Source organism: Excalfactoria chinensis, chromosome 2, assembly GCF_039878825.1.
Source record: "Excalfactoria chinensis isolate bCotChi1 chromosome 2, bCotChi1.hap2, whole genome shotgun sequence".
Taxonomy (NCBI): domain Eukaryota; kingdom Metazoa; phylum Chordata; class Aves; order Galliformes; family Phasianidae; genus Excalfactoria; species Excalfactoria chinensis.
Window position 1 is genome coordinate 4812647 of NC_092826.1, and position 12160 is coordinate 4824806.

Here is a 12160-nt window from a genome sequence, read left to right on the forward strand (position 1 = left end):
CTGCTGAAGTCACTAGGAATGTCGTCATTATACTGAATGAATTGCACTCAAAGCAAGAAGATGAACCATTATGATCATGCAGATCATGCACTTACTCAGTGGTTCCCTCATCTCATCCTCATAACACATGGCTGAACTCAACATATAATGTCAAAAAGGTATATTATTCTTTTAGTGTCAAACAGCGTGCTAGTTAACTACTTGAAATACTTAACAGAACCACTGGAAATTGCATTATATTTCCAGGTTGAACTTCACTGACTTGAATCCCGGTCAGTAGATCCACACTGAATATTTTTATGGCCTTCTCAGGTTGTTTTCTCCATCTGTACAAACTTTATTTCTTCTCAAGCACAGGTGATTTAAGTGGTATGACTCTACTTTGAAAGAGCCTTTTGAAAAAGTCATGATGAACAAAGCTGCTGCCTATGCTTTTTTCAGTAATACCTGCTCATGCAGATGATCCTGTTGCTTTGCACTGCAGAAATGATCTAGACTGTGGAAAAAATGGGACTCTGTTGTGGATGTCCTTAACTATCCAAATTAGCAACTAAAGGTATGGCCCAGTGGAGTGGAAGTTCTTTCAGAGAGCCTGTATCTCATTAGGTTTACTCATTATCAATTGCAAGACCAGTTTGTGGTGCTGTTAAGCAGGACTCTACACTGATAACTACTCAGTGCCACAACTAAACTCTGAAATAGAGCTGATGTCCAGACAAGCTTTCTGCTCCACGTGTGGATTGATTTTGTCTTAGGCAATCTCTCCTAGCATTAACTTCATCAAGATGGTGCATACAGTCAGAAGCAAAGCCTTGAAAATGTAGTGATCCCAGATTTACTCTTCCCCATTTGCTGTCTTCATTTCTGAGTTCATAGGGCCAGCAAGACAGTTTTTACAGGCAATTTAGTCTGTCTCAAGTGTGAACAGCAGTTTCCTTCAGCTCTTGTCATTCACTGACAAGAGAAGTCTCTCTGCAGAGTTGATTCCTATACAAAAGCATTTAGACACCTACAATTAGGGAGGATGAAGCCAGGGCCAAGGGACACGCCAATCTTCATGATGTGGTATAACTGCTTTGCTTCTCAGAACTGCTCTGAAATATGGATGTATGTGATTGCTTTCATGTAAATGCTTCAGCATGGATGGAAAAAAAATGCAGTGCATTTATGATAAGCAGTCTTACAATAACCAAACAACAATTTGTGTATGTATTCAAGGCAAAAGGGCCTAGTAATAAGTTAGTGTCAAGCCACAGGATTAATATGCAAACACTGTGTAAAATATATTTTATGTTTAAAAACACTCAGGCGGCATTTTCTACACAGCATGTTATTAAAACTGACATGAGTGACTATTAACTACTGTACATAAGCACACTTGTGTCATAACTCATGTTTTATTATGCAACTACAGGTATGTACATAAAAGTTCAATGTACTGTATTACATCTTATTTAGATCACTGTTCCACTGAAATATAAAGTGTCACTAATAGATTTTCTCTACTATAAATTCCATCGTAAGTTACAAACAAAGTCAGTGAAGCTAATCATCTCGTAATTTATTCAACATAATTTTTCCATTTATATTCAAGATGCATTTTGACAAATATACATCATTCAAAAAATTAAAATTAAAAAAAAAAAAAGATAACAATCAGGTCAAACAACAGTGAAAAAAAGCCCTTGTCTTATGAGACCAGAATTGAATAACTACTCACCTAGACCTCTAGATTTAAACAAACTTCAACAGAGTGTCCTTTGTCTACTGTGTTTGTGGATAAAAATTATAAAAGCTATATGAGAACACACATAAGAACAGGGGTTGCAAAGACCTTCCTGGTTTCGACACTGTCTCTGCCACAGGGGAAGTGTAGAGAAAGGTTATTTCACACACTGAGAGTGCCAAGGGAGTATTTTCCTCCTAGTGTCTAGCAGGCAATAATCTGACAGGCTGGGCCAAAGTATTAATCAAGATCATTGCTCTTATCAGATTCCCATATCTTCTGTAACTGCGTGGAAACCCCACATGGACAATTTTCCACTGTTATGTACAGTTATGTCCTGCGGCAGTAAGTTGGAAGTTTTGTAATGATCTAAAGAAATAGTTTCACTTGTTTGCTTTGAATCTACTGTCTGAACATTTCAGTTGGTGGTTTGAATCTCTGTGTGATGAAAAATAGGAAATAACCATTTCCTATTAATATTCTCCACCTTAAACATAATTTTCTCCCTCCTTCAACTTCTTTCTTCTTCATGTGTTAGACTTTTTTTTCTATTAAATCTATATAAAGATGTACCTTCCTTGCCATCCCCAAAGTACCTGGGATTTCAAAGAAGGCCTTCAGTAAGGCCTTTATAATCATCCCACTTAAGACACTTATGGACAAGCTTGTTGCATGGACTGGATTGGTGAACAGTTAAGCGAGCTGAAAAGTGGCTGAATGTTTGGTCTCAGACAGTGGTGCTCAGTGATGCAAAGTCTAGTTGGTGTTCAGCTATAGTGGTGTATTCCGATATTGGGTTCAATCTTGTTATAATGATTAATGATCCAGACAGTAGGGTAGGATGTAATCTCAGAAAGCCTGCAGATAACACAGAAAGCTGGGGAAATGGCTGATACACCAAAGGGTCATGCTGCTGTCCAGAGTGAATTCGACAGGCTGGAGAAATGGGCTGGTTTTCATGAAGTTCATTATGGAGAAATGAAAAGTTCCTCTCCTAGGGAGGACCAATCCCTTGCACCAGTACATGCTGGATGATACTCAGTTGGAAAGTAGCTCTGTAGAAAAGAATGTGGGAGTCTTGGCAGATGTCAAGATGAAAGTGAGCTAACAGTGTGCCTTTGGTGACAGGAAAGCTAACAGGTATCCTGGGCTGCACTGGACAATGAGAAGGTACATGCCTTAGACAAGGAGATGATCCAAGACAGATCAAATGCTCTCCACAAATGGGTACCAAAGATGACAAATGTGTTTTTTTAGCTGTTTTAAACAGTATTTTCTCAAAACAAACACTGAGTTTATAATTAATGAGAAGCGTCGGCCTGAAGATCTGAAGGTTGTTCTCCCTCCTCTAGGCACTCAAAGCAGTGAGCTATAATGCCAGCTGCAGTACCGTATTCAGCAGGCAACAAGACCTTCAGCATTCCCTGGGATTCATGGAAATTATATACCAAATTTCCAAGAGAATCCTCTTGTGAATAGACACTTCAGTCTCCTCAGCTCTCTGGCAAATCCTTTCCTTGGACCTTTCCAGCAGTACTGTCTTTGGCTGCTGGTTCCAGTATTAATCGGAGTGCAGAAATGAGCAGTGCACATTTATATAAGAATAGTTATAAAATCTGGTTCAGAAAAGTATGCAGTCAACTACTTAATCTCAGTCCTTAGAGGCGTATTTTTAATGTTCATTTATTTATCTTTAAAATGTTCATTTATGTATATACAGTAATATCATTATAACCCACTCAATCCAATTAGCAGCACCATGAAAAAAGGGACCGAGGTTTTTCTTTGATTCAATTGTAAGCAAATGAAGCAGTAATAAATCCCCAATTAGCACTGAGGAAAATAGGCTGTAGGATTTCACTGTATTTCACTGTAAACAAAAATGTGTGTCTGGCATTCAAGAGGAAGGAAAATACAATTTAAAGACACTTTAAATCTTCAGTGATTAATGTCACGCCAAGCAACTCATTAAAATTTCCATAAAAATATGACCATAGAAAAGAATTCCCTTCTGAAGAAAAATCAAATGTAATTAAGGAGAGAGAGAAAGAATGGGGGAAGAATTACCAGATCAAATCAAGCTAACTTAGACTAAGCTGCCAAATAATGTCTTCTGAGCTGAACAGTCAGACCCTTGTAGAGGGCATCAGGATGGGAACCAGGAGAAGGGCACTCAGGTCCCAGTGTTGTCACAAACACTTTGTGTTACGTCTGGCAAAGCACTCATCCATGGCATGGTGCCTTGGGCGTGCAGAAAAGATCATGACAACTCCCTTCTCCTTCTCTTGGACAGTCTTGTTAATTTTGATTAAGTGTTTGTGGTGAATGTGTAGAGTAAGACCACAGAGATGGTAAGATTAGTTGTACCGTTCTTGTGGTGAGATGGGGCAAGATGTGGCTTGATTGAAAGGTATTAGAGATGTTAGAACCTCCTCTTCTTGGCATCAAGTACACAGTCATGAGCATCAGATCCCAAAGCATCATGTTCTCTACTCCTAGCATATGAGGAGTAGTATATCTATATTCACATCTCATAGTATTATGGCTTGAATTGATTTGGGGCTTCTTTACATCACAGATCTACATTGCTGATGATTCTCAGTGCTCTCACTGACTTGTGTCGTTGCTGCTGACATAGAGAATATAGCAGGGCTAGGTTTTGTCAAGAGTCTGACACCAATATACCCTGAACACTCAGATTTTTGAGTTGCAGCCCCCAGCAAATATTTGAAGGTTTGGCTCTAATGGTGTAGTTCAGCATACATGCTGACTCATGTCTGGCTCCAGCACATTCTGTGCTATTTTTGAATCAGGAAAAATGCTATTCAGATAATCTGGTAGGACTGTTATGTGTAGTGACAAAATAATTCCAAAAAAAATTAAGAAAAAAAGAAAAAAGAAAAAAAAAGGAATTATCACAATTTCATAATTTCTTTCCCAGTGATTCCTTCACTTTGATTATCATGGGCAAAAAGCTGATTACATTTGATTTCCCATTAATTAGAGTGTTCAGTATTTTTTTGTTCTTTGCTTCTAAAAAGGAAAAAGAAAACTATATTGTTTCATAAATGGCAAACCACATATTGTGGATGTCCTATGAGGAATCAGTATGAGAGAAATGCATCTTGATCTCAGAATGCAATCAGAGAAAGGAGAATGAAAGGGACCAAATGCTGGTTATAGTCTATATTTTAGGCACCTGGACTAAGTATTTTATCTACTCCCCTCTTCTCCATTGTAACTGTGCACTCTCTATTGAAACTACTTCTCTATTGGCAATGAAGGGAGTCAGACTGGGCTAAACTGTGCTGGCCACACTGCTCTTGCACAGAAATGTCATGACTTCTGCATGCCTCTTAGGCTGCCTGATAAGGACCCAGGATCCTCAAGCTACATCTAACACCAAACAAGGCCTATAGTTCACCCTTGAGGTAAAATGAATGGCCCAGTGCATACTGAGAATCTCTATAGAGCCATCCAGGCACAATCCTAGCTGTGATCATCCCTGGGCATTGACTTGCAGAATTAAAGTAGTCATGGGCTGAAAGCATTCCTGGGTGATGATAAAAGTTGAATCATCTAGGATCATCAACTCTCTAAAATGAAAAGTCATTTATAGCTGTCAGACCAAGAAGTGGCAGCCTAGATTCTCATCTTGAGGCCAAATATGGTACATACAAATAACTTGGGCCCCTCATAAAGTAAAATTTTCCCTCATTAAACATAGATGCATGCGGTGCAGTATTCAGCAGTTTGCTCCTTTATATACAGGCTCTGATTGTTTTATTTTTATCCTTTAAGAGAAATCAGATGTTAAAGAGGAAGCTATTCTTAGGCTGACTGTACAAGTGATCAAGCCAAGCATATCCACATAAGACAGCTGCTGGCAAATGATAATCCAGGGTTGTGCTTCCAGTGCAGAAATGGCAGTGTGACTGCTGGGCGTGCAGACATGGCACCCATGGGGAGCAAGAGAGGAGCTGTCATTGCTTTTCTTGTCTTCATCTCAGGTTCTCATAAGAGTAGAAATCACTTCATGACAAAAATTCCCATGAGACACTTAATTCCTTGGTGTTACTATGTCATTTGCACAGCCATTGGCCCTGCTGAGGAGGCTGGATTCAGTCCAGTAACCCCATGGCAGTACATTGTGCTGGATGACACTTCCTGAAGTTCATCAGGAGTTCTTGGAAGGTTGATGAGTGTGGCAAGATGAGGTGATGCAGTCATCAATGTCCCAAGCAATGACATTGCTTGGGCTTTTTCTCTCACTTGTACTTGTCAGATTCTCAGTTCATTATAAGGTGAAGAACCATTGCTCTACTGCACTCTCTACAGGGGAGCAAGTCCCTTAGCAGTTGGTGTGGCCTCACCTCTAGTGCTATGTGCAGGTTTGGACATCACAATATAAGAAGGCCATGAAAACACTAGAGCATCCACAGGAGGGCTACAAAGATGGTGAATGGTCTAGAGGGAAAAGTGTGTGAGGAGTGGCTGAAGTCCCTTGTTGATGCTAAGACACATGGAAGAGAGGGAGGTGATATGACATAACCTGGATGTCTTCATAAGGGCAATTCCTGCCTGACCAAGCTAATGGCCTTCTATGATGGCATAACTGGGACAAGAGAAGAACCACTAATGTCATCTATTTGGGCTTCAGTAAAGCCTTTGGCAAATTGGAAAGACGGTGGACTGATTTGATGGACAATAAACTGGTTGCGAGATCATACTCAGAGAGAAGTGGTCAGTGGCTCAGTGTTGGTTGGGAGAGATCTGTGATGAGTGGTGTCCCTCAGGAGTTCAGTGTTCTTCATCACATGGATGGTGGGATCAAGTGCACTCTCAGCAAGTTTGTGGATGACATCAAAGTATGTGGTGCAGTCAACATGTATTCCACAATCCCCCTATTGTTCTGGGCTATACATCAGTTTCCTGTCATGAAAAAAGACATTTATTCTTCATTTTTCCTGTCTCTCTGGGTTAGACATCATCTCTTCCCATGTGTCCATAAAGAACCTGTCTCAAATGATCTTAGTGCTCATTTAGGATCTTCAGATGTTGCTATACCAAGAAGGAATCCAACATGTGTGAGTGCATATCCCCAGTCTCTTTGAATGGACATTGTCCAACAGTTCAAAGTGACAGTAGACCTACCTGTCTCATGCCATAGCTGAAAGCACCTTCTGGCACAACAGCACAAGGTAATCTCAGTTACATGTGCACATATTGAAGCACAAGTGAGATTTTGGTTGGCCTAGAAGTGTCAACATTGAAACAGACTTTTGGTATTGAGTCCTCAAAGAGAGTAAGAATTGCATGTGTTAATAAAGGTCTGTATTCTCTTGCTCCTAAGGAATTGCCAGCGAGCTCACGCCCTTTTCTGAGCTAGTGATAATGAATCAGATCACCCAAGGCAAAAGTAATTAACAATATCTGTGCTTTGGTAGGCCCACACACAGCAATATAGAGGGTATGATATCTCATCTTGCTAGAATTTCTACTCTACTTTGTTGGGATTTTTTATTAACTTCATTTAGTGCCAAATCAGGCAGGCAAGTATGGTTGTAAATTTCCTTACTGAGGCATGGTTAGCTTGTAAAATATAGACTATGAGCTCTAATGCTTTGCAGTATTTCAGAGCACTGGTCACTATTCATAAATGTAAAGGATTTTCTCTTTATACAAGTCATTTTTGGAGCTGAGGATTCTGAGTCTTGCCTACGTAGATTGAAATCTACCAAAAACAGGAAGGGATGGAAGAAGAACCAGAAAATAGACCAAATAACACAGGAAAAAAAAAAAAAAAAAAAAAAAAAAAAAAGGGGGGGGGAAATTTTGAATGACGTAAATTTCTTCATTACAGAATGCAGTAAGAAAGGCAATTAATGATGAGCATAGAACTCTCATTCTTAGTCAGCAAATCCCTTTTGCTAACAATTAATTGCAAACACCTAAATCCGATCTGATCGTGCACTAGTTTGTTTTGTGTGACTAAGTAAGCAAACACCAGACATAGCACTCAGCAGGCAAGTCCTGAACCAACCCCCAATCTCCAACCATATTGTTGAAATCCGCTATAAGGATTGATCCAGGAGAGACACAATGGCGGCAAACAAGGGAGATGGCAGCTCTGCAGTGCTGGAAGCTCCCAGCATCTGAGTCTGTAGCATACATATGTGTTTGCACTGGTGTGTGAGGAGGAAAGGACATCAGGACAGCACAATACTTTGTGGTTAAACTCTCCAGAGGCCCATGGAGATTTGAATCAGTTCATAACAGTGTTGTCCTACCTACTCCTCCTGCTCCTCACTTACTATTGCCTTTGAAAAACAAAAGGTGTATAGAAATATTGTATAAAGAGACTTGATCAGATTCATTAAGTGACACTTATTCTTTCTGGGACAGCAGCAAAGAAATGATGCAAGGAATTGGGGTTACTTAACCTTGAAGAATTTAGTCTGAAAAGAGGTATCACCTTACTGCCTGGCTTGGAGGAATATACTATTCTCAATCCCCAGGGTATATAGGGCTAGAAGTAAAGCATTTAAATCATAACAAAGGAGATTCAGATCAGAAAAAAGGCATTGTAACTGTAAAAACTGGGGAAAAGATGAGTGTTTTTTCAACAAGATTTTAAAAGCAAGGTAGGCAAATACTGAATGAGAATAATTAAAGTGTCACTGCTCTATTTTAAGGAGGAAGGGTGAATTATATATGTCTTTATTTTCTATGAGCCTAGTCCTCCTAATTTTCAAAGAAATTAGGTGCCTGTTTTCAAGAATTCCCTTCAAAAGTTCCAGACAAATAGATTCTGAGCATTTTTGCAAATAGCTTTGCTATTAACTGCATTAATATGAGCTTATAATTACTATGTCTACTCAACTGGCAATTTACTTATTGGCTTTTGCCTTTGGAGGGTCTGATCCCATCACACAGTAAGGTCTGGCTGCTGAGCATTAGCAACTCACTGAAGTCAATAGGAGTCAAGAGTCTTTATTCATGTCCCTGGCCATGCTTTAATTTCTATTAAAGTCCTTAAACATTTTATTTATGTCTTAAGATATTATCATAAGATCTCTAAAACTACTCTCTTGCTGATGATTTTGGGAAATTGCCAGAAGATATGTATTCTTGCCCTTTAACCGAATACAGAATTAATTTGCATTAAAATAACCCCAGTTTCTTCACTCTTATCAATGCTATATTTAACTTTGTTTTTATACAAGCAGGGGCTTACACCCATGAATGTTAGTACTGATGACTCATGTGACCACTAGGTGATTTTTAAAAGACTTGCTTATAGGAACATGCTCTTGGTTCACTCCACCCCACCCAAGCCTGATTTCAAAAAGTAATTCTGCTCTTGGCTTTCCAGTCAACATCTGTAGAAGAACATACTCTTGAGCTCCAAAGGAAGCATCGGTCATCTTGACAGCATTTGACATCCAACAGTTTCTGGGGATCTTGTTTTATGTTGGACGAACTGTCCAACATCATGAGTCCTTTCAGTTCCCAGTGCTTGTGTGGGCAAATTGAATTCATATTCCAGAAAGCATAGATCTTACCAACCACGTCTTGATCTGTATTGCAGAGAATTTGCAGAAATACCTTTTCCTCAGAGTATGGCTGTTTCTTTTGATGTAAGACCGACCCTAATATCAACAGACCCTTTTAACCACAATCAGAGGTGCTTGGAGGGCAGAACTGTGCTCTGCCATTTCTCATAGCCTTTTATTCTCTGACTTATATATTTTTTTCTACCGAGACTTCTGCTCATTAAGTATACTCCTTACTGTAATTACAGTTCCCTGGGGTGTTTTGCCATCAGTTCTGGAGACAGAGTTTGTAGGTGGAAACAGTCCTCTTCCTCCCTCACTGTATCTACAGGGGAAAGTGCCAACTTTTTATTTACTTCCTGAACTGGTTCTTCTGTCTTGCTGAGTGAGGTCTTTCTTTCTCACCTCATAACACACACTCTTTATTTACATGGCTTCAGATAGATAATTAAAGTACTCATCGCCACTTATCTGAACTGTGCTATAAATCTCCATGTATGAGTATAGCCTTTTGGCAGGAGCAAAAGCACAGCTGAAGAAGTGCAAAATGGCTGCTGAGATGCTCTTTCAGCTTGTACTGTTGGAATGAGTTTACCTTCCTGAGCCAACCCTCAGCCATATACTGAAGCCCCTCTTGTCTGAAAACCACTAAGATTCCTGTTAGGAATCAGGCAGAAGATGGGAATTCACTGAAGAACTTGAGAAAGCAGATGTATAATGGTAGATGATGTCTTTGGAGGAGTATTGATTATAGGTAGGGTGAGAAGGTTATTGATTCAGATATTTACCTTTCTGCAAGAAAAGTATTCACATGCTTCCTAATCCTCCATCTCCACCCCCCTGCAGCCCCAGGTTGCTAGCCCTTTCCCATCACAGTTGTTCCACTCCATCTGAACCTTATTTTTAATAGGAGGAAAAGATTCCCAAAGGTCTCCTTAAAACTGTGTAGGTCTAAATAAGAAAGCAGTTGGGCAACCCAGGAGGCTGGATACTGGGCAGAGGTTTCTGTATGCTCCCTAAAGTGCCTTGGTCTGGTGATGGGACACCCCATGTACACATGGGAGGAAGATAAGGAAAAAGACTCAAGAAGCCATACAATTTCCCCAGGCAAAAATACTGTGCTCAGAAAACTCATGAAATAACACAGCCCAGGAGATGAGATACTTGGCCCTCAGGAGGAGATACTGACATTTTGAGGTCCTTTGAGGAGCTCTTCCTGTGGGTACAGTTTGTCCATGAACTATTTTAGCCTCTATGAAACTTCCTCAGTGCAAAATCTTATCTTGGTTAGTACACTGATATTCCCATTCCCAAACCACGGAGGGGCCTACAATAATCCAAAAGAAGCATCTGATGAACTAATCCCTGTGATGCCATCTTTAAGTGTAGAACCATGGAATAGAATCATTCTTTATGGCTCTTCAAACTGCTTTGCCTCATGGAAATTTTTATGCAGTCAATGAAGAAATTTATTAGCAAAGAAGACAAATCACTGGTGGATACCCCATCCCTTGAGACATTCAGATTCAGGTTGGGGGATCTAAGCAACCTGATCTAGCTGTAGATGTCCCTGTACTTTGCAGGGGAGTTGTACTAGATGAACTTTAAAGGTTTTTTTCCAACTCAAATGATTGTATGATTCTATGAAATTTTCTTCTCCTTGCCCCAATTTATTAATTCTCCATTTTGGCTCTCTTCAAGCTCTCTATCCTCTCCAGCAGTACCCAGAGTGGGTGGAAGATCCCTGGGCAGTGCAGGGTTACTGAAAGCTGGCAGTCATAGGGAAGAGCAAGGGAAGTCCCTGGGCAACTAATACAGCCATTTGTTATGAAAATGGGTCTGCTCTACTCAGTCCTATACCTCACCCAGATCTTTTTCTTCTGTCTTGCACTGGGAAACTTTGTTTAGCAGCAAGGTCAATGCACACACTTTGTTCATAGCAACCCATCTTGCATTCCTGTAGCATTCATCATTCAGTAATCAAAAACTCTCTTCCCCAGCTACTGGCTAATATTAATTTTTGTTGTGTTGCAAATGGAAAAAACACTGTATGCAGAGGTGGAATGGAAGGCTGATCACGTCTTCTTCCTGCCAAGGGTTTTGCAGTGAGCTAGAATCTGAACAAAATCTTGTTTACCTTGGTCTGTGTGTATTCACAGCTATCTGTGCTTCTTAGGATCTGCTGTCTCTCTAGCACTGCCCTGTGCTTGTCTGCTACATCCTAGGACTGTTTCATCTGGAGAAAGGAATGTTCAGGGAAAACTTTATCACTCTCTACAACCCTCTGGAAGGAGTTTGTGGTGAAGCAGGAATCAGCTTCTTCTCCCAGGTAACTGCAAAAGAACAAGAGGGAACAGCCTCAAGTTGTACCATGGGAGCTTCAGGCTGAATATTAGGAAACATTTATTCTCAGAAGGAGTGGTCAGGTACTGGGACAAATTTCCCAGGGAGATGGTAGGATCACCATCCCTGGAGATGTTTAAGGAAGGGGTAGAGGTAGTACTTAGGGACGTGGTTTAGCAGGCAATCTTGGAAGTAGGTGGATGTTTGGACTAGATATTAGATGTCTTTTCCAACCATAATGATTCTGTGGTTCTATGAGTCTGTGATCCCCTTTGAATATTCATATTTGCTTCCTGCATTATATACATTAAAACAAAACAAAACAAAACAATACAAAAAACATTTGTCCTTAGCAGCTCCCTGTCCTTGGCTTAAGAATCCTTTCGGTACAAAAGGAAAATTGTTCAGGAAACTGGACTCACCCAGTTGGGTATTCACTGTTCAATTGAAGATCAAGCTTGTTAGTGAATAAGGGAGTGCAAAATAACCTACCCTGTGGTAGCATTTGTCTCTTAACCTATTGTAATAAATATTA